A 14184-nucleotide genomic window follows, 5' to 3' on the forward strand; every position below is an offset into this window, starting at 1 on the left:
GTCACTTACAAGGTCACTTGGGTGACCTTGGGCCAGTTACTCTGCCTTACATACCTCACAGGGTTGTTCAGAGGATTTTGTACGCCGTCTGGAGGAGACATGGGATATAAATGTTATATCCCTTGGAAGGACATGGGCTATAAACATTAACAATGACAACAACAGAATATCTCTACCTGCTTACTTTGTAGATATAGAGCTATGAAAATGAACTAGGCATCCTGAATTCAGTTTAATATAATCCCCAGGTAATGTCCAGAGGATTTAAAAAAAATATTTAATTTAAAAGCTTAAATGAACTGCTGGTGGAATTGGTGATATAACACAATCACTGTTTCTTTTACAAATTCATGTCACAGTACTAAGTGAAGGTGCCCATGCTGGACAAAGAGGGAAGGAGTGACTCAATGTTGCCATTTGTTATTTATAGCTTAATAGCACTGCATTGTTTTGATTTTGTAGTTGAAGATATAGCCCCCTACCACAAACTGTCTAGCTTTTGTGTTAGAAGATCTTGGAAGGCACAACATAATTTTCAACTTTCAAGGCTATTCAGCTAACTGATCTTTTATCTACAAAGCAACTACTGGGTAATCATTTGTGATACTCAGTAACTCAAAATTAAAAATAATGTTTCAGCACAACCGATAATAGTCAACAGTAGCTCATAATGGAGAAATGTGTAGATGTGAAATAACAAGGGAACAACATTTACTCTCGTCTAATTAACAGAGACGATTTCAGAGAAGAAATCCATGCTGCGCACATGCTACAAAATGCAGGAATGAAAGGAAAAGGTAGAAATTTTATATCATTGAATTTCTAACATTGACTTTCACAAAGCTGCTTTTTTTCTGCTTCTAACCTGACCTTTTCCCTGATGGTTTGTCTATAACTTAATATAACTCTAATTCTTTTGAAATAATGTTCACAGTTAGCATAATTGGTGTTATATAGTTCTAAAGTACATTATGGAATATTCTGTCACTAGACACTAAATTGAAAATTTAAAGAAAATGATAGAAATAGCTGTAAGGAAAAATGTACCCTTTTAAATCTAATTTGCTATGCACCACAGTAGGGAAATGGATGCAATGGAAGCCCTTTTATTGAGCTCCCATGTCCAAAAGGTATTTAGGTAGCAAAGGATGTTAAGCAGACCCCCTGCACTCCTACTTTAAGTGAAGATAGCAGGAAATAAGGTATATAGGTTTGTGTCCTCCTGGTTTTTATTTCCTCCGGAGTACCATCTTATGCAAAGGGCACCTTAGGCTACTTAGCGGATCACAAAGGGTGCCCTAGACCCCCTCACTGTCTACATGAATAGAACGATCTAAAGGGATGGCAGAAACCATACAGTGAGTTAAATCCTTCAGGTGGGTCTTTTCAAATTCCAATAGTGAAGAGTAACTGGAGAATTGGTACGGATTTCACTAGGCCTCAGCAGGTTTGAGATCAAAAGCTCGTATTTAAATAAAAAACCCTGTTGGGAAATCTTAAAACCTCTTTGTAATGTAACTTTAAAAAGTTAATACAAAGACCCCTTCCACTGAAGCCAGTAACAGCATGAACAAAGAGTATATCAGAAGTGATTCCATTAAGGACAGGCTGACAGAAACACTCATTTATTTTAAAGAGCAACCCAGATATATTCTGCACATTCTTTGTATAGATAATGTGTGGTAATTTACAAAGACACTTACATACAAAGACTGCAAGTGGTGTTTGATGCTGAGGCCATGCATGCAAACAAAACCATGCTCATCTCTCAGTTTAGTAAATGTGCCTAGTTCTGTTTCTAATTGTCTGTAGATATCTAGGTGAGAAAACTGTGCCGTTCATTTAATGTCCTTATGATAGCAACCCTGTATTTATGTGATTGTGCCTTTAGATATAGTTCATGGAGCTTCTAATTAAAAGCATGAAAGTTAATCAGCAAAAAAAAACCACAACTTTAAAGACATGATACAATGTGTGTACATGCACACGCATGTATTAAAATGTCAATTACATTTTCTGTTCACTGTTGCCATTTCTGATTTGTTATATTCTTTATATTACTGTCCAGTATTTCTTCAATATGTTATATTCTAGAATTTTTCAGGATTGACTGACAAGCCATAGGAAAGGGGTGTGTGTGTGTGTGTGTGTGTGTGAAAGAGAGAGAGAGAGAGAGAGAGAGAGAGAGAGAGAGAATGTGTGCGCATGTGTGTGTGATATGTCCTGAAAATCACAGCTGAGTGAACTCCTAAATTCAACCTGACATAAAACATTTTTCAACCCAATTAATTAAAAACGATGGGTGCTCATCAGTCAGCTGGCACAGCTTTTTCCTCCATCCTTGTGCCAACGTGTTAGTTGTGCAGTCTGCTTTTAAAAAAATAAATAATAAAACTAAAAATCTGGGACTGAGATTTTGATATTGATTATTAACAGATAACTGACCTGCTTCTGAGCTGCTCAGATAAATTTAACTCATTGAGCTCTGGTGCCTGACATGAATGTGGATGACTTTCCTCTTGTACTCGGCCACAACCCTGTGTGCATTTGCAGGTACTTAAGTCCTACGAAAATAAATTGACTTTAAGCCTGCACAACAACATGCTGAACTGGAGTCATCAATGGGAAGTAAGTTCCATTTCATTTCATTTCCATTCATTTATCTGGCCACAGTCCAGAGAAAGTTAATTGTGCTTGAGTCCCATTGAAATCAATGGGACTAGTCAGCCACAACTAACTTAAGACTCATCCATTTCAAAGAGTCCTAAGCACAATTAACTGTCTCAGGATCTGGGCCAAGGTATTTAGGATGGAGGTGCCCAATATGAATAGTCACACATGCTGATATATTTGAGTATGTGATTCTACTCTATGCTAAAAGATTCAGGTGGATTCTGAATCCTTTAAAAGCAAGGGCAATGTTTGATTTTTAATTGTAACTGTAATGTAATTTATTTGGCATCAACCTCTTTTTGTTTTTTTTATATACATAAAGTTACACACACAGAAATAAGATTCATGAAATATCAAGATATGAAAACTGCTCAATACTACTAACAGAACAAAAATCTCTCCCCCTCTCTCCCTCCATTATAACCCCAGAAACCCAAGCAAAATATCTGCTTCCAGAAAATGCCCAGGCTGGCATGTTGGCACATCTCCAAGGGAAGCCACTAAGAATGTCTTTCCTTTCTACATGCCCTTGTTGTCTGAACCTGGCACACAGACAGGAGAGTCAAGGCAGCATTCTTTGTCAGTTCTAGAGATGTAGTGTATAGAGGAAGCGTATTCATTATGTACTCTGAGCTTAATTCATTTCAAAAATGCATGGAATTTACATGTACAATCAGCAAAAGGACAGTTTGCGTACTTGTAACTAAAGTGTTTCTAGCTGTTATCAGTGCAAACACATGAAGTGACATTTTGCGTGTGCACAGAACCAGACTTCCAGAGCCTTTTGGGTTTTCTTCCCCTGTCCTTGAGTGAGGAAATCCCATGTAAAGCTGTGTGCCTTGAGCATTGGTACAACACCCTATCTCTCAGTTTTTTTGTGGTCCAACTCTTGTTCAAATATGATTTAAACAGCCACGTTTGAACACAGCTCCAGTTGTGTGAACACCTGCAGAGAGGATGGTCAGATGACATCTTGATGAACTATAGTTACTACTGTGAAGCAAAACCTCCATTCACTGAGAGGTCTGACACGTCTTTGCTGTAGTGTTACTTCTTAAAATTGAGCCTGCTTACCGTATGAGGAGGCACGGTTGGCTAACCTACTAACACTTTTGGTTCTCTCTTTTAAAAAATGTAAATACTGCTAACAAGAATATTTACAACAAATGCTAAAACTGAGGCAAAATTTGATTATCTGACAATAAGGGATGAAGGGACACAAGGAAGCATTCATCACAGTGCTACTTTAGCTGCAACTGATAAGGAACTGGGAAGTGGGCATTGCACCCATGCTCAAAGGTTTTCCCACTTGAGTACAGCGGAGAACCCTCAACAAAGTTCTGGAGGTTTCCAATGTCAGCTCTGCAAGCACACAGAACTCCACTATGTATGACTGCACAAAGACCATGAAGAAGAATTAGATTATTTTAGATCTGACATGCTCTGAAGTGGCTAAGATTAAGTTGGAGCAGCTATGCTACTATAAGTAAGGTAGCAAAATGTCATGTTGTAGAGGAGTATTTTTCTCCCTGAAGAGTTGTCTGTGCATCTCAAACATGTTCAGAACTGTTTATATTTGACCAACTGGCAATGCATGGGTGGTGAACCTTATCTTCAGACAAAACAAGTCTGCAGTACCTAAAGTCATAAATTACCATGACTTGGGTCCAACAAAACAAGGTGTAGCTATTTTTGGAAATCAACATTTTAAAAATCCCATTCTTGCCCTTGAGGCATGAGAGGCATAATCAAAATAAACAAATGTTTATACTTCAAATGTCTCCAGACACCAAACCTCCAGAAAAATAGGCTAAGCCACATTGTAGCATGCACATTTTAAATATGTTTTTGTTATATTTTTCATTTCTACCTATATGTTATTATTATGCTGCCATCAACCACCCATTGTCATCAGATTTAAAAGGATGTCATTGCTTCTACTGCAGATAAAAGTGTGATCTCCCCAGAACACCGGAGCTTGATTTACTTCTACTTTGATGTCTGAACGCAATCTTAGTGGATGCACACATTTACTTTTATTTCTTTTCCAGTTCGCCTCCTAACAATGCTGGTCCTGGAATTATTAGGCATGCAAGAGCTTCACAAATCAGGGGGCCATTAAAGTCCTATTTGTATATCTAAATCAAATTGCCTTTACCCTCTCCTAAAATGCAACCAACTTTTAACAGCATCACCCGTGGATACAAAGGGGAGAACGCGAATATCCAAATAAAACTATTAAATTAGGCTGAGTGTAATTATCCGAACTGGAATTGGGCCAGAACACTTAGGCAAATACTCCTTTCGCAAGACAAGCCCTTGGAGGTACAATAACCCCAGGAGAAAAACACGACTGAACAACAACATATTTGAAGAGAGAAAGGGAGTCTTCAACAGCAGCACCATTCTCTTGTCATGTATCTTATATTAAGGTTGTGAGCTATTCAAAACAAAGGACTACTCTCTAATGCGGCTTTTTTTTCTTCCTACACCAGGGCTCCTAAATACTATCTCAGCACACCAGACAGCAACACGGTATTGGGTTAAAGTTTTCCCAAGACTTCGTAGAACGACACCCCTCACCACAGCGTACTTTTGGCAGAATGTGCCATTCAAACAACTTTGGCAGATCCCTTGCACACAGCTTGTCTGATCAGAAAAGATCAGGATACAGCAGAGTGTGTCTACCAAATTAATGATTTCTAAGCAATAAGGTGCAGCACAATGTATTCACACTTGAGCTTGATCTTGAAAAGAAGCCCAGCTTGCAAGGGTGCTGACCCTCAGTAGTCTTGGATGCCTGATGACAACATGACAGCTGAAGATGGCAGTGTGACAGGCTATTGTATTCCTCAGAAGCTGAAGGCAGCATTGCATACTGCAATTGCTGAGGTGCGTGCTAAGACTGGTTTCGGACCTTCTCTGAACTGGCTAATGCCTACTACGTATTTCTGTATCGCACCATCAGCATCTGCGGTGCCTTTCAGGATCGTGCGTGTAAGAAGACAAGCCTCCTATCCACAAAGAGTTTACAATCAATGTCAGGGGAAGCTACCAAGGGTAGTGAAGTGAAAAACAAGGTAACAAACCATGGCAAGAAGGGTGGAAAGTGATGAATGGAAGCAGGTGCATTTACACAGTGCAGCAGCAGTTCCCAAACTCCTTGTAGTCATGGCACTCTGATTTTATGGCAGTCTCTTCTTCCTGGCTCTCCCAGGCATGGCCATCTTGGATCTCGTGCCATTCTTGCAGGATCCAAAATGGTTGCCCATGACAGCCAGGAAGATCACAGCACCTGGGAGCACCAGAAAGAAGAGGGCACTGGACACGTTCCATGGCCCCTCTGTGAGTTTGCCATGGAAACCTCAGGCACTGCGGCACATAATTTGGGAACTACTGAAGTACAGAAGGTAACCCTCAGAAATTTCAGTGGCTTCTTCCACGAGTGTCTCCTTTGGCAACGAATTCAAAAACAACAAGAAAGGATCTCTTCACTCAATGGAGAATTAATTCATGGAACTCACTGAGTCAAGATGCGGTGATGGATGCTGCCTTCAAGGGCCTTCAGAAGTGATTCAACAAATTCAAGTTGGAGCAGAGGTTTATTAACAGTTAGCTGAGACAACTATATAGTACCTTCTGCTTCAGAGGCAGTATTCTGGGGAATACTGGGAGATTGTCGTTGCTTTCCTACCCTGCTTGTGGCTTCCTGAAGGCATCCACTTTGCTGCTGTGGAGAACAGGATGCTGGACCAGATGGACCTTTGGTCTGATCCAGCTGGGCCCTTCTTATACATGCTGACAACTTGCATGAACCATTATCTGTGCATGTTAGCTAGCTCAGATAATATATGAACCACCAGGAATAGGAAACAGGCAAAACCTTACCTGACTGATGCCATTGATCAATGTGTTGGTGCACGTAAAAACTCTATAGACTCCATGTTTGGTAAGAAATAGATACTAAGAACATAAGAACATAAGAAAAGCCCAGCTGAATCAGAACAAAAGATCATTTAGTTCAGCCTCCTGTATCTCACAGTGATCCACCAGATGTCTCAGGGAGCATACAAAACAGGAGACCTGCATCCTGGTGTCCTGAATACATCGTGCTGCATCCTGGTGTCACATACTGTAGCTATGATAGAGCTTCAAATGGACTAAACACAGTTTCTACCACAAGTAACATGATGACACATTCCATCTACGTTTTGCTATTAGCAAGCGAGTCTCTGAGGTCAATTCAGAATCTTTGAGTATGAATTCATCATTCCTAAAGATGAGAATGTTTCCCCAACCAAAACTGCAGACGAACACTTCCTGTACTTTAACAAACATGCACATTTTTAATATCCGTTATTTTTCCCTCAATAGCAAGAGAATTGTTTAGAATCTATACCATCTGAAGCTTCAGTTACTATAAACACTAAAATCTCAAAAAGGACATAGTGGAAATGGAAAAGGTGCAAAAGAGAACAACTAAGACGATTACGGGGCTGGGGCACCTTCCTTATGAGGAAAGGCTACAGCGTTTGGGCCTCTTCAGCCTAGAAAAGAGACGCCTGAGGGGGGACATGATTGAGACATACAAAATTATGCAGGGGAAGGATAAAGTGGATAGAGAGATGCTCTTTACACTCTCACATAACACCAGAACCAGGGGACATCCACTAAAATTGAGTGTTGGGAGGGTTAGGACAGACAAAAGAAAATATTTCTTTACTCAGTGTGTGGTCGGTCTGTGGAACTCCTTGCCGCAGGATGTGGTGATGGCATCTGGCCTGGATGCCTTTAAAAGGGGATTGGAGAAGTTTCTGGAGGAAAAATCCATTATGGGTTACAAGCCATGATGTGTATGTGCAACCTCCTGATTTTAGAAATGGGCTATGTCAGAATGCCAGATGCAAGGGAGGGCACCAGGATTCAGGTCTCTTGTTATCTGGTGTGCTCCCCGGGGCATTTGGTGGGCTGCTGAGAGATACAGGAAGCTGGACTAGATGGGCCTATGGCCTGATCCAGTGGGGCTGTTCTTATGTTCTTATGATCCCTTTAAATGGTGGTGGAGGGGGATTTCTTGCTGGTCCTACAAACTCTTACTTTTAATGTGTGTGAGTTGTTTTTTCTTTTTTAAAAAAGATAACCAGAAAGGAGAAAAAGCAGAAAGAATAGAACAACAGGATCTCAACAGGTCTGTATGGAATTCATGCAACAACTTATTTATTAATGCATGTGTAGCTATCATTTTATTCCATTCCCCAAAGGTGGCACTTAAAGGAGCAGAATGCTGGCTGATTGACAGCAGCCATAATTCCATACAATGAGACTGTATCATATTGTTTGATGTGATATGATATTCATCACTGGTAACTGATCAAACATACTGCTGCATCAAACAGTATTACAATAGCATCATATTGCATGTGCCTGCTGCCAGGACTATTCATTCTGTTGCACACTAGACAGGTCTTTTCATACAGTGATGCACCAACTCTGTTCATGGTGTTGTTTTTTTTTCCTTCCCAAAGAATTGAGCCATGTGCAACGTGTCAGCAGTCAGAGCACAAATCTTAAAGAGTTGAGTGGCAGGTTTTCCACACACTGTAAGAAGAACAGCTTTACTGATGCACAGAATTTCACATGAAACTACTGAAATCAGAAAGCCTAATTCAAAAATAAAAAATTCTCAACAAGAATATTGGAATGCAACCTGTGGACAGACACATGTATTTACAGAAGTTAGAGCAGTTTGTTTCTTGCTACAGAGTGTTTTCCCCTCTGGTTATTAAACAGTATCGTATTTCAGAATGCTTCTGTCTTTTAAAAAAAATTTCTTTAATTGAGATGTTTAACCACTTAAAGTTTAACTTGTTTTAAGAAATCAGTCTAGGTTTGTTTTTAATTTGAAACATGGCTCTGGGCAAAGGCAGGGAAAGGCACATAAGAACATAAGAACAGCCCCACTGGATCAGGCCACAGGCCCATCTAGTCCAGCTTCCTGTATCTCACAGCGGCCCACCAAATGCCCCAGGGAGCACACCAGATAACAAGAGACCTCATCCTGGTGCCCTCCCTTGAATCTGGCATTCTGACATAACCCATTTCTAAAATCAGGAGGTTCCGCATACACATCATGGCTTGTACCCCATAATGGATTTTTCCTCCAGAAACTTGTCCAATCCCTTTTTAAAGGCGTCTAGGCTAGACGCCAGCACCACATCCTGTGGCAAGGAGTTCCACAGACCGACCACACGCTGAGTAAAGAAATATTTTCTTCTGTCTGTCCTTACCCGCCCAACACTCAATTTTAGTGGATGTCCCCTGGTTCTGGTGTTATGTGAGAGTGTAAAGAGCATCTCCCTATCCACTCTGTCCATCCCCTGCATAATTTTGTATGTCTCAATCATGTCCCCCCTCAGGCGTCTCTTTTCTAGGCTGAAGAGGCCCAAACGCTGTAGCCTTTCCTCATAAGGAAGGTGCTGGTACACATGCCAGCAGCTCCCAGATGCCCTGCCAGAACAGGTAAGGTGGCAGCAGGGATGGCTTAGGGGAAGACTGGACTGAACCGGGACGGGCAGGGGAGGATCTCAGTGGTAGCAATGCATACCAAGGTCCTATCCCCCTTTACCCAGCCTCCCAAACTCCCTGAGACTCCCCAGACTTACATCAGTTAAATAGCTGGCATAGGTCCAAAGAGGCTCAGTAGCCACTCAGGCTAGTGGGGGATAGGATTGGGCTGTCTAAAGGTTAGATACCTCTGAATACCAGTTTCCGTGGAGGAATGGTCGGAGAGAAATACGTCTCTCTCTCCTGCTTGTGGGCTTCCAAAGACAGCTGATGGGCCATTGCTAGAAGCCCCTAGAAATACCCAAAAATGACACATCCAATTTTCCGCAAAAACCAGAAGTGCTGTTTTTTGGCATTTCAAAGGGTTTAGAAAGCCTTCTGCGGCCAATCTCCCTGGCCCTTAAAGGGCCTTTTAAGGCCTCAAAAATGGACCCATTTCTGGCCTGAGAGGAAATGATGCCAGGGGAAGGATTGTGGCGCCATGGCCTGCGGGATGCTGCCTGGGGCGTTTGTCCCCCTGAACCCCCAGGTATTCCAGTGAAATTCAAGGCTCCTTGTTGATTTTCACATTTATATTTCCCCCAGTTAGTCTAACAGTCCAATCCTACACAGGCTGCCACACCGCTGTACGGCAGCACTGAAACAGCCACTTCTTGACCATTCTGTATATGTGTTAAGCCTGCTGATAAAGGCAATAACATTTCTTCAGCTTGGAGACTTGCTACTGTCTGTGCCTGAGCATTTTTCCAAAAGTTCTGCAGGATATTTTTGCAGAGGCTTGCTGGGATTAAGATGAAGAACCCTGGATAATAACCAGAGGGGTGTTCATGTCCCCACTTTGGTGGCCTTCCTATTATATTTTTTTAGACATCTGATTTTTAGAATTTATTTTTATCTGTCTTCTTACCCTGAGACTCTATGAACAACAGATCCAAACAACAATAGAAATTGTATTTAATAAGCCAGCCATCCTCTGGTGCAAAAGCCATCCTCTGGTGCAGCATCCTTTTGTCCCCCAGCATCCAGGGGACAAAAGGAGCTAGATGACACCTGGTTGGTCCAGGTGGATGGCTCTGACTGTTGCATGAAGTAAGGGGATTTCCTGTGTGAACTAAGGCAGGAGCTTGGCATGCAGGAGGTCAAAGTATTTAGGAGCTTGTCTGGGGCTAAAAATGGACATTGCATAGAATAGAACAGAGGGAGAAAAGTGCTTTGGATTACAGTGTATTTGTATAACTTGGGAGGGGAAAGGAATTCCATCTTGGGGTCAGTGCCAGTTGTTGCTTGCCACCTTTTCACAGGACAAATTTGTTAAGGTAAAAGTAAAATTCTATAATGTACCACAAGAATTAGAATAATTCTTCTGTCCTCAGAGGGGGACTCTGAAAAGGCGACTTGTAGCCAAATCCTATCCATGCTTATGCAGAAAGCACTCCTGTTGACTTCTGTGGGGCTTACTCAGAGTAGACATGCGTGCAAATGCAGCATCCACTTACTACCTTTCTAAAATATCAAAAATATCTGTGATGGTCAGTCATGTGAATGTCTACCCTGTGATTTTTTTTAAGCCCTAGCAGTTGTGGGAAGATGCTGTCCATATCAAAAGTTTACTTTTGTGTGCTTATTGCTTTGTGGGCTGTTTACCACAAGAATTCCCTCCAAGCTGCTTTTCACCCTGCAAACAAAAAGGTAGTGTTGCAGTGTTGCAGGTTGCAGTGGAACAGCAGCAGTGAGAGGAAAATGCTTCATCCTTCCTCCACCCTGGAATCACCCTGGTTCCCCCACTTTGGAACCATTATTCTCCCAGCTGACTTGCCACATCAGGGGTTCCAGACCTATGTTTTATGGGAAGTGCCAGAACGGACATAAGAACATAAGAACAGCCCCACTGGATCAGGCCATAGGCCCATCTAGTCCAGCTTCCTGTATCTCACAGTGGCCCACCAAATGCCCCAGGGAGCACACCAGATAACAAGAGACCTCATCCTGGTGCCCTCCCTTGCATCCGACATAGCCCATTTCTAAAATCAGGAGGTTGCGCATACACATCATGGCTTGTACCCCGTAATGGATTTTTCCTCCAGAAACTTGTCCAATCCCCTTTTAAAGGTGTCTAGGGTAGACGCCAGCACCACATCCTGTGGCAAGGAGTTCCACAGACCGACCACACGCTGAGTAAAGAAATATTTTCTTTTGTCTGTCCTAACCCTCCCAACACTCAATTTTAGTGGATGTCCCCTGGTTCTGGTATTATGTGAGAGTGTAAAGAGCATCTCCCTATCCACTCTGTCCATCCCCTGCATAATTTTGTATGTCTCAATCATGTCTCCCCTCAGGCGTCTCTTTTCTAGGCTGAAGAGGCTCAAACGCCGTAGCCTTTCCTCATAAGGAAGGTGCCCCAGCCCCATAATCATCTTAGTCGCTCTCTTTTGCACTTTTCCATTTCCACTATGTCTTTTTTGAGATGCGGCGACCAGAACTGGACACAATACTCCAGGTGTGGCCTTACCATAGATTTGTACAACGGTGTATTTGTATGACACAACGGACACATTTAGGCAAGCCCATGCACTTTAGTAAAGTCTTCAGGTAACAAATGTTAATAAGTGGATTCGTTGGTTCAAATCTTCTCAGCAAATAGCACTGGTGCAAAATATTCCTTGGTCACGTCTCCAGTATGCAGTGTCAGGAAGAGCCATGAATGTCCCAAAAACTATGACGCTCAGTGACAAAGAAGACCACATTCTATCCGTGGATGGTAGTTGTTCTTCGCTTACCCAGACGACGGGGCCTGCCAAAAAACAAACCAAACAAACATCAGTGTAACATGGATTCCAGTCTTTTCTCTCATGTCACCCTAGAAAGAAAATGAGGCAACATTTAGGCTGGATTTGATCAACAGAAAAGGAAGGACTGGATGTCATAATCACCTCAATCCTACTTCAGGGCAGCCACATTGGTAACAAAGAAAGGTCAACAGGGGATGTACGAGTGGCTTATACATCCACTTTTGGCACATGTGAAGAGGCAGGTCATGCATCTTCCTTGAGGTGAGATATGTAAGTGCTGCTTGTACCTAGAACTTATGAAATTACCTTATACCTAGTGAGGCTATTGGTCCATCCAGCTTAGTACTATCTACTGATAGTGACTGTCAGTTTCAGAGAGGAATTTTTTCCTGCCCTAACTGGAGATATCAGGAATTGAACCAGTGACCTCAGCATGCAAAGCATGTGCTCTTCCACTAAGCTGCAGTATCTCCTCCTAACGTATATTGAGGAGGTTCCCACTAGGGCTCGAACTCAGAACTTTCTGCATTTAAAACAGCTGTGATAATCACTACACTAAGGAACACGCGCACCTTTTTGCAGAAGAGTTTCAGATGCTTGTAGAGGTCACACACGTCTCCTCACTGGATAGATGCACATGTTTCTGCATCACATGTTTATGCCAGAAGCATGAAGAGAGGGTGGCAAGTAACTTACATGTTCATAGTAGATGCTTCCTTGTAAGCTGCAATTGGCCTAAGTTCATATTTCTTCATCATCTTGTCCTTGGTGCTTCATATAATTCTATAGGTGGGACTTCTTTATCAGTGGGTTTGGGACCTCACTATAGGTCCTGAACTTGCAGATCTGTCTCACCTGTTGTCCTCCAATCATGACTGAAGCTATGCTCCAGTTGTATTCGAAGCTATGTATCCAGCTATGCCTCCCTGAACCTCAAAAGACCAAAAATAGGCATTTTTGGACTGAAGACACCTGGTCTCCTTGGCACCTGAAAACACTTGGTCTCAGAAGGTTCTCCAAATGTGATTGGAGCAGAGCTCCAGTTGTGATTGGAGGATAGGTGCTGCAATCCATGGATTTCATTATCCACAGATTTCAGTATCTGCAGGGGGTCTGGGAAAAAATCCCTTGTGGATACTTAGGCACCACCAGTACACTTCTCAGGACTGTGTAATTCTTTTATCTATTAGATAAGTGAGGGAATGGAAGTGTGTAGTCAAGCTGAAATGCAGAAAAATGGGTTGATAATATGGGTAATGTGAGAGCACCTTCGAGGCTCATGTTTACACCTCTGTAGGACCAGACAGAGCTCTCTTGTGTCACCTGACCCTTGCTCAGCTGGTTGCACCTTCGGTATGCACTGTGGGCAGTTCTAAAGTGGAGCAAACAATGAGTGAGCAACTCTTCTCTCTGGTAAGTTACAATACTGTAGTTCAAAGACTAAGATGTTGCCAAAGTAGTTTAAGACTCCAGGCACCTTACAGAAGGTCAAACTTGGTGTGGATTTACACAATGTTTTCAACTCAAAGTAGCCCCAGAGAAAGCCTAGCTTCTGTTGCTTGTCGTCTTCCTCTTTCTTTCCCCCTGACCCCAACTCTGATGTCCTGGGAAGGGTAGTCATTAAAATTAGAAATTCTCAAAGGACAAAAAGGGGGAAAGTAAAGCTGTTAGGGTACAACATTAGCCCAGGATGACTGAAGGTGCCTATGGACCCAATCCTATCCCCTGCCAACAGCACAGGGGCATCTATGCCAGAAAGGCAAATACTGCATTGTGTTGGGAGGGGGTGATCAGACAGCCTGCAGGAGGTTATTTTGTACTATCACCTGGTAAACTGCCCTGTCTTAAATGGGTCTCCTAGGACATAAGCCACATATTTTGGTGGCTTATGTCCAAGGAAAGGGGTGGAGAGGTTTCCAATGGAGGTGATAAGATGCTGTGGGTGCCACTGCCACCAAATCCACCCCTTCCCATCTTGTCCCCGCCTCACCCAGAAACATCCCACTCCTCCCACTCCCTTCCTGCCCACAGCCCACCTCTATTGCTGACTTACTGGCGCAAGGGGCTCCAGGGATGCTTCTGCCAAACAGCTGGGGCCATTCACCATTTCTGACAGCTGACATGATCATGTGCTATACAGAATTACCCTTTGTGAACC

Source organism: Tiliqua scincoides, chromosome 1, assembly GCF_035046505.1.
Source record: "Tiliqua scincoides isolate rTilSci1 chromosome 1, rTilSci1.hap2, whole genome shotgun sequence".
In the NCBI taxonomy this organism is placed as follows: domain Eukaryota; kingdom Metazoa; phylum Chordata; class Lepidosauria; order Squamata; family Scincidae; genus Tiliqua; species Tiliqua scincoides.